Genomic DNA, 13845 nt, shown 5'->3' with positions numbered 1-13845 from the left:
CAATTACCCCAAATGATTTGTTGGATTTCACAGGCCCTCTTAAGCTGGATACACACTATACAACTTTTGTTGTCCGATTTCCTTTAGATTTACATTTTCTATGTAGTGCAGGGGCCTGCCTGATTGCATACAAATTAAAAGTGTTTAGGTTTGACCTCATATTATATGGTTTTGCTAAGTCTGAAGGAAAAAGTCTAAAGAAAATTGTATAGTGTGTATGGCCCATTAGTCTTTCTATTGGTAAGTTGGCTTCTAGCTGCACCCAGACATCATTGATCAACCAACAGCTGCAGACAGACTTCCACTCCATCAATCTTCTCTTTGCTATATTTTTGTTATATGGCTTTGTTGTCCAGGGGAAAGAGGGTTGGGGGTAGTGGCTACCAGAAAACAGCAGCAAAATATTAATTTTGCTCAGTAGTATCTAGTAGTATCTTTGCCCTCTGCCACAGGCTAATGCATATTTGGTAGGCCAGATGGACAGCTACCTTTTAAGTATCTTCAGCCCCTCTTGCAGTCTAGTTGTAGACCTTTAAGGCAAGACTGGCAACTTTTAGTTGTGGACCTTAAGTCAAGACTGGCAATTAAATAACAAAGCAGAGCCCATGTTCCGTTTCCTCCCCTTGGCATAAGAACCTGAGAGGCAAGAACTTGATCTCTCACAGCTATACTTTCTTCAGGCACCAGGTAAAAGGCATTTTAGGAGGTCTCCCCAAATGTTTATTTTCTCCCCCAGCCTACATTACTGGCATAATCCCCGTTAGTGGTTCACCAGGGTGAAATAATAGCTCAGCTGTGTCAACACCAAATTTAAACTATGGACACTCCAGCTTTTAAATCATATGAATAAAGCTAACCATTGTAAGCATACGTGGCATTGTTCTATACTACTATACTTTAGTCTGCCCAACCTCTTTAACTGTCACTTTTGCTGGACAGCCTTCATTTTTTAGAAATTTGTTTATTTTGTTACTTTGGTTTTCCATTCATGGCAATTTAAAATTCTTTCTTTTAATCAAATTATTTTTCCAAAGCTCTGGCAATTCTCTCATTCTCAGATTCTACAAGGGTGTTGTACAACAACAACAATAAATCCCTTTAAGGTATGCTGTGTGTGATAGGAAAGTCAGACAACAAGACCCATTTTCTAATGCATGTTATCTAATAAAAAAAAAAAAAACTGCAGTGGGGAGCAGTTGGCTTTTTAAAAAAAGCTGTAAAAAATGTTTAGGTTAAAATGTGGCAGGGAAAGTGGAACCTCTATCATCCATAATATGTCAGAGAGAGCAATGACAGTAGCAAGGATATTAGTAGCAATGACAAGGAAATTATGTTGTTTTGAAACTTGTTGCAAAGAACCAGCAGGCCAGTTCATTCCTGCCAAGTTCCTGACACTGTCTACTAGATAACTTGTTTTTCTTGGCAGTGACAGCAGAATGATGAATCTGACACATTGATTCTGAGCCAGGATGCCACTCAATCCCCCTCCATCACTTTATTGTCAAAGTACAAGTTTTTATTTTTCCCAATCTCAACTAATAGTCATGGCACGTCTGTGGTAAGTAAAAGTGGCATCAGACATTTTTCCAAATCTAGGCAAATTATTTGAAGTAGAAGAAAAGCTGTATAAAAGCCCCAAAGGCTTTAATAGCATCAGTCTGCTTTTCAAAGGTTGGCTTCACCTCTTTTGTTAACCGTTAATCATGGAGGGTCTGGAAAGAAAATAAATAAATAAATAAACAAATAATGATGTTGCTGGTGCATTCATGTAGAGGAGAACTCCAGGCAATATTTCTTCTCAAAATCTACTTTGTAAAAGAAAGTTTACTCACATTAGGTGTATGCAGGGCTGCTGTTAGAAACCACAGGTCCCATACAAACAACCTGACACAGGGCCCCATACAACAACCTGACACAGGGCCCCATACAAACAACCTGACACAGGGCCCCATACAAACAACCTGACACAGGGCCCCATACAAACAACCTGACACAGGGCCCCATACAAACAACCTGACACAGGGCCCCATACAAACAACCTGACACAGGGCCCCATACAACAACCTGACACAGGGCCCCATACAAACAACCTGACACAGGGCCCCATACAAACAACCTGACACAAGGCCCCATACAAACAACCTGACACAGGGCCCCATACAAACAACCTGACACAGGGCCCCATACAACAACCTGACACAGGGCCCCATACAACAACCTGACACAGGGCCCCATACAAACAACGTGACACAGGGCCCCATACAAACAACCTGACACAGGGCCCCATACAAACAACCTGACACAAGGCCCCATACAAACAACCTGACACAAGGCCCCATACAAACAACCTGACACAGGGCCCCATACAAACAACCTGACACAGGGCCCCATACAAACAACCTGACACAAGGCCCCATACAACAACCTGACACAGGGCCCCATACAACAACCTGACACAGGACCCCATACAAACAACCTGACACAGGGCCCCATACAAACAGCCTGACACAGGACCCCATACAAACAACCTGACACAAGCCCCCATACAAACAACCTGACACAGGGCCCTATACAAACAACCTGACACAGGGCCCCATACAGCCAATGCTTTAGGTATGAATGAACACTGTGAATAATCGGTACTGGTCACTCATTGTATCCACTCTGGAAAGGAAGGGGCTGGTAAATATGACATATTTACTGGGCTCCTCCCACACTCTCACTCTTGAAGGATCCTATTGTGTGGGAAGGAGAGGAGGGAGCCCAGGAGCACTGCAGGGGTTGGGGGGGGGCTGGGCAGCAGCGGGAAATGTATGGTGCACAGGGAGGGTGATCGGTGTGGTGGAGGGTGGGATTGGTGGAACCGATCCCTTGTATGGCTCTTTCTGCACTAGGGGATTGGTTTCAGTAATTGCCCCCCTGACACACACCAATCACCCTATCTGCCCACATTTGATTCACCCTGCTGCCTGGGCCCCCCTGCTGGCCCAGGCTCTGTACAGCAGGAGTAGTGATATCATTATCCACAGCCCTGAGTGTATGCCACTTTTAGGATAAATGCCCTTTCTAATTACAATTTTATTCATGCCAGAAAGTATAGCTCTCGCTCTACTCTACTTCTGGTGTTGCGACTGTTATCCGCTCTCTTCTGCCCCTGTCCATTCCCAAAACATCTTGCATTTTGTGAATAATTCACTGAATACAGGGCATTCTGTTGACATTCTGTTGGCATTCTGACAAGGGAAGAGCAGAGTGGATAAATAGTAAAGAAATGGTAAAAAGTAAAGAAAGGACAGAAACCTAAAAGTGGCATACCCCCTCATGTGAGTAAACTATTTTACATAGCAGATTTTAAGAAAAAATGTCTGCTTGAAATTCTTAAAGTGGTTGTAAACCTTTCAAAAAAAAAAAAAAACATATTCTCACTTAGTGCGCAGCTGCCTCAATCCATAGCACCTAGTTTAAATCCTAGCTGCTCTCTTCTTCACCCAGGATTTGCATCTGTCACTTCTGACAGTTTTTTCTGACATCAGGTAATACATGGTAACTTCGACCTCCACCTAGCATTGGAGGTGAATGACAGCCTCACTGAGACAACAATGTGCATGTTTATCAGTGAGGCTGTGTAGAAGGGGAGTGTCCATTCCTTCCACTCAGATGTCAGATTACACTCAGCATTCTGCATTGTACTGCGCAGTGTGTGATTTCAGATCCCTTACCGGAGAAGCTGAGAAAGTTGATCTGCTTTATGTTTTGTAGAGGTTTCAGCAGGAGAGAAGATTGCAGCTAAAGAGGTACAGCTTACGTGGAAGGATTTGCGTCATTATTGTTTATTATCTGAGGCAAGTCATTTCAGTTAGCTTATGTCAGTGCACTTGTGACCGGGCCCTGGTGTTGCACCACTGTGGGAGGACAGTTTGAAAAAATAGCTTGATTTCTCCTCTCCATAGGACAAGAGAATCCGTCTGTAAATGTAGGAACCGATGGCTGCAACTGAGCTGAGTGTTTGTTTCACACAGCCCAGTGAGCACACCCCCCCCCCCCCCCCACAGACAGAAGAGGGGAGAGGATTACAACCACCCCTGTTCCTTCTTTGTCTGCCCAGATTGCCCCCTCTCCTATCCTGATGCACAGTTGTATCTGACAGAAAGGAGATGTTTGGGCAGGAAATATGAATGATGCCGCTGCCTGAGCCATCAGATAACAGCTCCAGAGCTTGGGTGAGTGAGCACTGAGCACAGGGATCACTGTGATAACTGACCTGTTTCCATCTCCTCTTCCCCCCCATTCTTCCGAAAGCTTCACAAATATGCTCACTTCCAGGTAGCACTTAGGCAGCCTATATATTAATCGCTTTTTTTAAACCATCGGGTTAACAAAAAAAAATATATGATCCTATTTCCCCCATCTACACATTTAAGGTGGAATAGGGAATCCTCGAGACAGTGATGGAACTAGCAGGGTTGCACTTGCGATCGGGTCCTGGAGTTCCGCCAGTGCGGGGGCTTCCAGCCTCCTCTTGCTGTCCTGTCTCTGCTATGGACAATGCCGGTCTGGTGTCCCAGTCTTCATAGCAGTGGCAGCATCTCATTAGAGCCCAGTTCTGGTTACATTACTGTACTGTATTTATGTCTACATATTAGATCTGATCGGGAGCATTGCCCAGATCGCATCCTGATTGACATGTCAACAGAGAAGGCTATGCAGCATCCCCACTGCTAGGCGACTGGCAGGGAGAGCCCAACTGTCTACAACTAATAGTGCTGGCCTTTCCTGCACATGCACCCATCAGCCCCAAAATGTAATCAGCACTGATTCCTAATACACTGCCACCGCTGCAATGGGAACAAATCGTTGACCAGCACTGTCATTGGCTGGGGCAGGACAGCAAGAGGAATTTGGGAACCCCCACAGTGGTGGAACACTAGGGCCTGGTCACAAGTGAAACCTATGCAACCCTGGTAGTTCAGCCACTGCATTGGACCATTATATGAAGTTTTCTGGTGTGCTGGTGATATATCTCTTGCTTTACGCCACCTTGGGGGGGGGGGGGGGCAAAGATGGCAGGAAGGGGGCCCACTGCAGAACATGTGAAAGACTCCCACTGCAGGACCGTAATAAAGGGCCCTGGGACTGATGGAAAGGGCCCTGGGACTGACTGGAGGGGGGTCCTCCTTGAGCTACACGACCCTGATGCTGGGTATAATAGCAGCTCGGCCATTTTTCTGGTTGGAAAAAACTCCACACCACATTCATACCATGTTAAAATGCTCTGTCTGCTTTAAGGAAATGTGAGTATCTTGTGTGCAGCTTTTTGATGCTTCGAAAAACGATTTTAAGGATGTCTGCGCAATGATAGTTTTTCACTCTTTCCTGGAGCATGTTATGAGGTTTTGGGCTGATGTGGCTGATTTCTGTGAGAGCCATCGATTGAATAATCTGCCTTATGCTATGTTGAAGGCGAAGTTACCCACTTACATCTGGTAAGAGGCTGTCTATGTGGTTTCTCTTGGTGGTGGACCTATTGGACTTTTCTCACAGAATCTACTTTGTCTCACGGGAGAAATACTTCCGGATTACTATCATTTTGAGCGCTGCTTTTATATGAACATATATAAAGTAAATGGACATATCGGAACTAAAAGGCAACATCTATCTTTCCATTCTTCTAGAACAACCTCTTTTAGAGCCTGCATGCTGGATGGAGAGTGATGCTTAGCTTGTTTTTTCCAAATTCTCCTTCGGTGTTCGATTGGGTTCAGATCAGGAGACATACTTGGCCACTGAATCACTTTCATCCTGTTCTTCTTCAGAAATGCAGCAGTAGCCTTAGATGTGTGTTTTGGATCATTGTCATGTTGAAAAAGTGCATGATGACCAAGGGGACAGAGTGATGGTAGCATCTTCTCTTTCAATATAGAGCAGAACATCAATGAATTCATGGTACCATCAATAAAATGCAGCTCCTCGACACCAGCAGCACTCATGCAGCCCCACAGAAGGACATTGCCACCGCCTTTTGTAAAGAAATTATTTTCTTTCTCAGGCCTTGTGACATTTATCTTACATGTAGTGTCATTGCTGTGAGCATGAAATGGGAAGGGGTTTTCTTTGTTAAGTAACACACTTTTTATAACCATCCGTCTGCTTGACACCTGTTTAAGGAATAATTAGACTCACCTGTAGTTGAATTCTTGTTAATTAGGATATTGTCGTCTAAAAGTTAGCATTGCTCCTAAGGCCCCTTTCACACAGGGGGACCATTCAGATCCGCCTGTTCGTTTTTTTGGCAGTTCTGAACGGTCCACCCATATATCCGTATGGGGCATCGGATGTCAGCGGAGACATGTCCGCTGACATCCAATCCGATCCAATCCGTCAAATCTGGACGGATGGAAACCCTATTTTCCATCCGTCCAGCGGATCGAAACGGATAGGATCGGATGAGAACGGACCGATGGTCCGTTCCCATCCGATTCCACCATAGAGATGTATGGGGCTGTGACAGCTGTGTCTCCGCACACAGTGCAGAGAACAGCTGTCATTCTCCTGCTCAGCGGGGGATCGGTGGATCGATCCCCCACTGAGAAAAGCGGAGTCCGTTTGACGGACTATATGTGTGAAAGAGCCCTAAGACCTTAACTGGGGTGTATTCATTTTTGCAACATGTGTAAAAAAAAACGCGCTAACAAAAAATAGTGAAACCATAAAAGCTGCTAGCAAATCAACTGACATTCATGCCATCTGTTTCTGTATACATGCCTTAAGTTCATTGGATGCTTGTAAGTGTTTCTTTGGCTTTTACGCTATATTAAAGTTTAGCGGTTTTACACTATGTTTTACACTATGTCGGTCTTATTGGCTTCCTCCATGTATGACTGTGAGAGATCTACGGCTTCCGTTGTGACACTGTGGCTACCTTTCTGATATCCAGTGTTCCAGCCTTATCTTGGGAGTATACAGCAATATCAGCCCGTATGACCCATATACTATACAGTATTTTGGGTCCATACTCTACGGTGAGCGCAATTATTTGATCCTTGGTGTGGGGCTCCCTGGCACGGTTCAATATCACCTTTGAATTTGAATGCACAACTATTATTATCACTTCCTGGGACTTTCTTCATGAACTTTTTTTTTAGTGGCAACACTTTTCATTACCTTGTATCACATTTTGATTTTATATATCTTTCATTGATGTATATATCCTTTATTCACATATGGTCACACGTTGTTTGCATTTTTGGTTTAGCGCTGCAATTTCCTATTTTTCATTTTTGCAACATGGTCTTAAATAATTTTGTTGGAAGAGATACTTTTTTGTGTGTGCAAATTACCAAATCTTGGTTGCTATCAATGGCCGGCATTTGTGGGAGTAAATTGTAGCATAGTGTCCCAAAGAAAATGTTGATTCTGAAAGGAAAATAAAGGTTTTTCTGACAAATCTGTTGGGGTGTACTCATTTATTCTGAGCACTGTACACACACATACACAGTATATAAATAAATATTTACTACATGACAAAGGATTCCTAGAGGACTATGGGCAAAAGAAGCTCCCTTTCACAGCTATGTTTCATTAAAAATGTATGAGCACTTCCAATAAGCCCCCTTCCACATCAATGTGATTTGACAGGTCAATGCGCATGTCAAATCGCAGCCTATTACCGATAATGGGAGTGTCCCAACCGATGCAATAGCGACTTTACGGCACCGCACCGTTTTCCAAAAGTAGTTTCTGCACTACTTCTGGAGACTTCGGGGGTGATTTCAATAGACATCTGTGCATGAAGTTGCAAAGATGTTTTTCAAGTAGCCCCCAAAGTCGGAACGGAAATGCAGCTTTGAAATTGTGCAAGTTCAAAGCCACGTTCAGTGTGAACAAGGGCTCAGTCATAATTCTGCCTTATTCATTTATGTGTGTATATTTCAGCTGGATCTATTAATATCCGCAAATAAAAGGTTTTCTGTAACATGTAGTAGGGAATAGAGAGAATTCGAGGGAGCCTAGGATTACACCTACTGGCAGGATAAAAGAGTACATAATATTATGGTTTTTTTTTAACTTGAGTTAAAAAAAAAAAGAGAGAGAGATAGAGAAGAGTGTTTATAAATGTGTACTTTTTTAAAGTTTTCTCCTGACCATAATAAATAAAGAGAATGCATGCATATCCACTATAAATTGCCTTAAAGCGGAGTTCCGGGCACAAAATCAACCTTTTTTTTTTGTGCCCATCCGCTTGGTCTCCTTCACCTGAAAAGGAATTGGATAGTTAGGTATATTTTTTTTTTACTCACCTTGTAATTGTAGATAGAAAATACGCACCTATTCTTCACTTTCTCCCTCTGTGCCGCGGCTCCGCCATCACTTCCTGGCTTGCAATGATTCCTGGGAGCTGAACGTCATCGCTCCCAGGAATCAATGCGACGGCACCGGAGGAATGCAGCGCCGCACCGGAAGTGACGAGAGGGGCCGGTGCAGGCGCATTCTGGGAGAAGAAGACACAGAAGAGGACGCAGAAGAGGATCGTGCCGGCTTCAGCTGCCCACAACAGGGATGGCAACGCTGGAGAAGAAATTTTATAAGTGAGTATTTCTTCTTGCAGGTAAGTGCGAACCGGGACAGATCAGAGGCTAGCCATTGTGGAATGTACTAGCCCTGACTGTCCCGGGGATATGTTTATTAACTCCGCTTTAACAACTATTATTGGAGGTAATTCAAGCATTGTAAATTGTATAGTTGTTATTTCAGTACATAGGCAAATTGGTTTATACTTATATGAAGTGCTTTTTACAAGAGTTCTGGAAGTCAGAACTGCTACAAGATCACAAACTTACTGTTTTTGTAATTTTTCATTGCTAGCAAATAAGAAATATATCTAACATACAAGCTGAACACATGCCAAATTTAGAAACAGTGACTCATAAGGTTTTAATTTTTCTGTTTATACTGTTTGAAACAATAACTGCAAAGGCTATGTGTACTTTTCCCCCAATGCTGTGGCAATTAGAAAAAAAAACAGAACATTTTAACATCACAAAGCAAACATTTGTGGGAAGAAGTGGGGTGAATCATATGCTGCCTCATACCTAGAAGTTCTTGGTTTTATTCCCCTGCCAAGTGAAGGTGGGTTCAGCTTCAGCAGCATTAAAGTGAACCTGTTGCTTCTGTTGCTCCTATATGCATCTTTGACTAGCACATCTAGAAATTTGTCCTTTGATACTATGAATATGACTTATGATAGGTGCTTTGTTTTGGCTTTGGCCTTATGCAAAATTGGGTTTATCCAAGAATAATTTTTTCTAATACAATATGGCAGTTCAATGGGGATAGATCATGAATTTCCGGCCTATGGGGACTAGCACCAACCAAGGAGATTGAAAATAGAGGGCAATAGTGAAAAAGGAAAATACTATCTTTTTCTTGTGGACAATCTTTTTTTGACAGGGTGTGACTATGCCTCAGGAAATTATTGAGACCGATTTAGTGACTCTACCTAACATGGTGAACATTGTAAGCACTTTTACAGGCTTGAAATATCAACAACCCAACATAAAAAGAGGGCTAAACTTATTTTTAATAATCTGGGACTTTCTTGTTTTAAAAGAGAGATTTGGTAGGGGTGAGTAGTGAACACAAACTAGAAATAATTAGCATGTATAATTGTAATATGTATGTTTTTTCCTGTAGTATGGCTCATGCATTTTCCCGGGGTAAAGAATCACCTCATTATTATTATTATCAAGGAGGATCTTTAAAACACTGATGCATGTGAAAAAAAAATGTATGTGTGTGTGTGTATATATATATATATATATATATATATATATATATATATATATATATACACACACACAGTATCTCAAAAAAATGAGTAAACCCCTCACATTTTTGTAAATATTTTATTATATCTTTTCATGTGACAACACTGAAGAAATGACACTTTGCTACAATGTAAAGTAGTGAGTGTACAGCTTGTATAACAGTGTGAGTTTGTTGTCCCCTCAAAATAACTCAACACACAGCTATTAATGTCTAAACCACTGGCAAAAAAAGTGTATACACCCCTAAGTGAAAATGTCAAAATTGAGCCCAATTAGCCATTTTCCCTCCCCGGTATCATGTGACTCATTAGTGTTGCAAAATCTCAGGTGTGAATGGGGAGCAGGTGTGTTAAATTTGGTGTTATGGCTCTCACTCTCTCATACTGGTCACTGGAAGTTCAACATGGCACCTCATGGCAAAGAACTCTTTGAGGATCTGAAAAAAAGAATTGCTGCTCTACATAAAGATGGCCTAGGTTATAAGAAGACCCTGAAACTGAGCTGCAGCACAGTGGCCAAGACCATACAGCGGTTTAACAGGACAGGTTCCACTCAGAACAGGCCTTGCCATGGTCGACCAAAGAAGTTGAGTGCACGTGCACAGCATCATATCCAGAGGTTGTCTTTGGGAAATAGACGTATGAGTGTTGCCAGCATTGCTGCAGAGGTTGAAGGGGTGGGGGTCAGCCTGTCAGTGCTCAGACCGTATGCCGCACACTGCATCAAATTGTTCTGCATGGCTGTCTTCCCAGAAGGAAGCTGTCACTTTGGGCATGGGGGTTGTGGACCCCAAATTCCTTTAAAGAGGTTGGGAGGCACTATGTCCAGCCTTGTGTGGCTTTCTTATGTTTAAGTCACCCTGCATCTTTTATGGATGCAGGGTGACCGGGAGGGTGGTGTACACTGAGAATATGGTTTGGACTATTTCAAATGGGACAGTATATGCATTACCCATATCTCTCAGGAAATATGGAGATCTACCTTATTCCTGTAAACTGTAAGGCACAGGAAGTGCACTCCTAATATGGTCATTCCAGGAAGTCCAATGAGGAGACGGACTGTCTGAGGTGGCTCTCCATTCACCTATTGTCGGGTGTGCTAATGAACTTGCCTGCTGTCTGCTAAGAGATGTATTGACACTCAGAGTAATGTATATTGAGGGCTCATTAGGGAAACATTGTTCTGTGTCTGGCTATTGTGTACATTGATTACCCCCTGGGGGCTTCTGTCTCCTTGCACATGGCAGTCCTTCTGGTCAAGCTATCTGACCAATCACTGCTGACTCATTTTCAAGCCCTCATTTGCATGGCTGGAAAGGACCTTATGGGGAACTGCAGGTACTGTGCAATTGACCAATGGGAAAGCGGTTGTTGGGGGAAGGATGTTCCAAATTCTGTATAAAAGTGTACTGTGTTCTTCCAATAAATGTTGTTCCTGTTTTAACCTCAACACGGAGCCTTGTCTCGTTATTGGGGGGATTTATTTATGCTGTTTCAGTTTGACTGCTAGGAGTGTAAACCCTTCATATGGTTTTTCCTATTCAGCTGTATGCAGCATTCATAAGGTTCCAGCTACACTGTTGGCATCATTCCTTGGTTTCCAGTTCGGGAGTTTGGTGTCCTGCAAGTAGCTGTGCCTGTAGCTCTGGACGGGGAAGATCTCCTAAACGGTTTTAACCCTTTTGTGTCCGGGGTGCCGTTACAGAAGCCTCTTCTAAGGATGATGCACAAGAAAGTCCGCAAAGTTTGCTGAAGACAAGCAGACTAAGGACATGGATAACTGAAACCATGTCCTGTGGTCTGATGAGACCGAGATAAACGTATTTGGTTCAGATAGTGTCAAGTGTATGTGGCGGCAACCAGGTGAGGAGTACAAAGACAAGTGTGTCTTGCCTACAATCAAGCATGGTGGTGGGAGTGTCATGGTCAGGGGCTTCCTGAGTGCTGCTGGCACTGGGGAGCTACAGTTCATTGAGGGAACCATGAATGCCAACATGTACTGTGACATACTGAAGCAGAGCATGATCCCCTCCCTTCAGAGGCTGGTTTGTAGGGCAGTATTCCAACATGATAACGACCCCAAACACACCTCCAAGTTGACCACTGCCTTGCTAAAGAAGCTGAGGGTAAAGGTAATGGACTGGCCAAGGTCTCCAGACCTAAGCCCTATTGAGTATCTGTGGGGCATCCTCAAACAGAAGGTGGAGGAGTGCAAAGTCTCTAACATCCACCAGCTCCATGATGTTGTCATAAAGGAGTGTAAGAGGACTCCAGTGGCAACCTGCGATGCTCTGGTTAACTCCATGCCCAAGAGGGTTAAGGCAGTGCTGGAAAATAATGGTGGCCACACAAAATATTGACACTTTGGTCCGATTTGGACATTTTCACTTTGGGGTGTAGACATTAATGGCTGTGTGTTGAGTTATTTCGAGGGGGCAGCAACTTTACACTGTTATACAAGCTTACACTCACTACTTTACATTGTAGCAGTGTCATTTCATCAGTGTTGTCACTTAAAAAGATATAATAATATATTTACAAAAATGTGAGGGGTGTACTCACTTTTGTGAGATACTGTGTGTGTGTATATATATATATATATATATATATATATATATATATATATATATTGGAAACAAAGTACAATTAACCACTTGCCTACAGGGCACTTTCAGCCCCTTCCTGCCCAGGCCAATTTTCAGCTTTCAGTACTGTATGTGCGGGGTCATGCAACACTACCCAAACAAAATGTTTAACATTTTTTGAGACTGATAAAGCTTTCTTTTGGAGGTACTTATCACCATGTTTTTTTAAATTTTTCCTAAACAAACAAAAACAAACCTACAATTTTGAAAAAATAAAGTTTTTCATAGTTTCTGTTATATTAATTAGATATGTAATTCTTTTCCGTCACTGATGTGTGCTGATAAGGCTGCACTGATAGGTGCATCTAAAAAGTCTACACTAATGGGCACTGATAGGCGGCACTGATGTGCACTGAAGAAGCACTGATATGTGGCACTGATGGGCACAGATAGGTGGCACTAATGGACAATGATAGGTGGCACTGATGGGCACCAATGGGCAGTACTGATAGGCACTGATAGGCATCGCTGATGGGCACTGACATGCAGCATTGATGAGCTCTGACAGGCAGTACTGATGGGCACAGATTGGCAGCATTTTTGGGCACTGTTGGGGCTGCACTGATCATCAGGACACTGATGATCATTGCCCTGATTATCAGTGTAGATGTCCCCTGGGTGGATTTGACACTTTCCTCTCCTCACACATTATCAGCGCTGGTTTACACTGTGTTCAGCTCTGTTTGGACACTGCTGTTCATATGGTAAATGGCTCTTTACCCCGATCTGTGATCATCTGTGTCCTAGGCTGGGTTCTTATGCTTTATGATGGTACGTGATGTAGCGATGAGATGATAAACATACCTGGGTTTGGTTTAAGGTGAGTTTGCACATCATTACTAAAGTTCAAGTCTTGAATTAGAACCTAATTGAAGACAATGGGAACTGAATGTCAAAAACAGTACCCTTTTCTAGTCTAATAGGCAAGGGCCTGTCAAAAAATTGCATGGAGGGCTGTGCAATGTACCATTGCAATTTTTTTTAAGTACAGTCTGGCTGGAAGAAGGGATGTGCTTCGAGTTTGAGTCGAACGTAAGTTCGATTTGAACATCGGGCATTCGTGTGTTCACTGAACACACGAACAAATGGGCCGTTCGTGGGAAGTTCGCCCACCGCCGCACCTGGAAAAAAAAATGCTCCTGCCTCCTGAGACTCCACTGGCGTAATGAGCTGCTCTTTTATAGGAAAGAACTGACATCAGTAATTTATTCACTGCACCTGAGCAGTGCATTATGGGGCGCTCATGACGTCAGATTCATATAAAAGAGCTGTCACAACTCAAACAGCTCATTGCGCCGGAAGCGTCCGAAGAGGCAAGAGCTTCTTTTTTTTTTTTTTTTCTATTTTTTGGGTGTGGCGGCAGGCAACGTAATTGAC

The sequence above is a fragment of the Pelophylax lessonae genome (assembly GCF_965119305.1).
Source record: "Pelophylax lessonae genome assembly, chromosome: 5".
NCBI classification, from domain to species: Eukaryota; Metazoa; Chordata; class Amphibia; order Anura; family Ranidae; genus Pelophylax; species Pelophylax lessonae.
The sequence above is the reverse complement of the archived record's forward strand: the minus strand, read 5'-3'. Positions refer to the sequence as shown.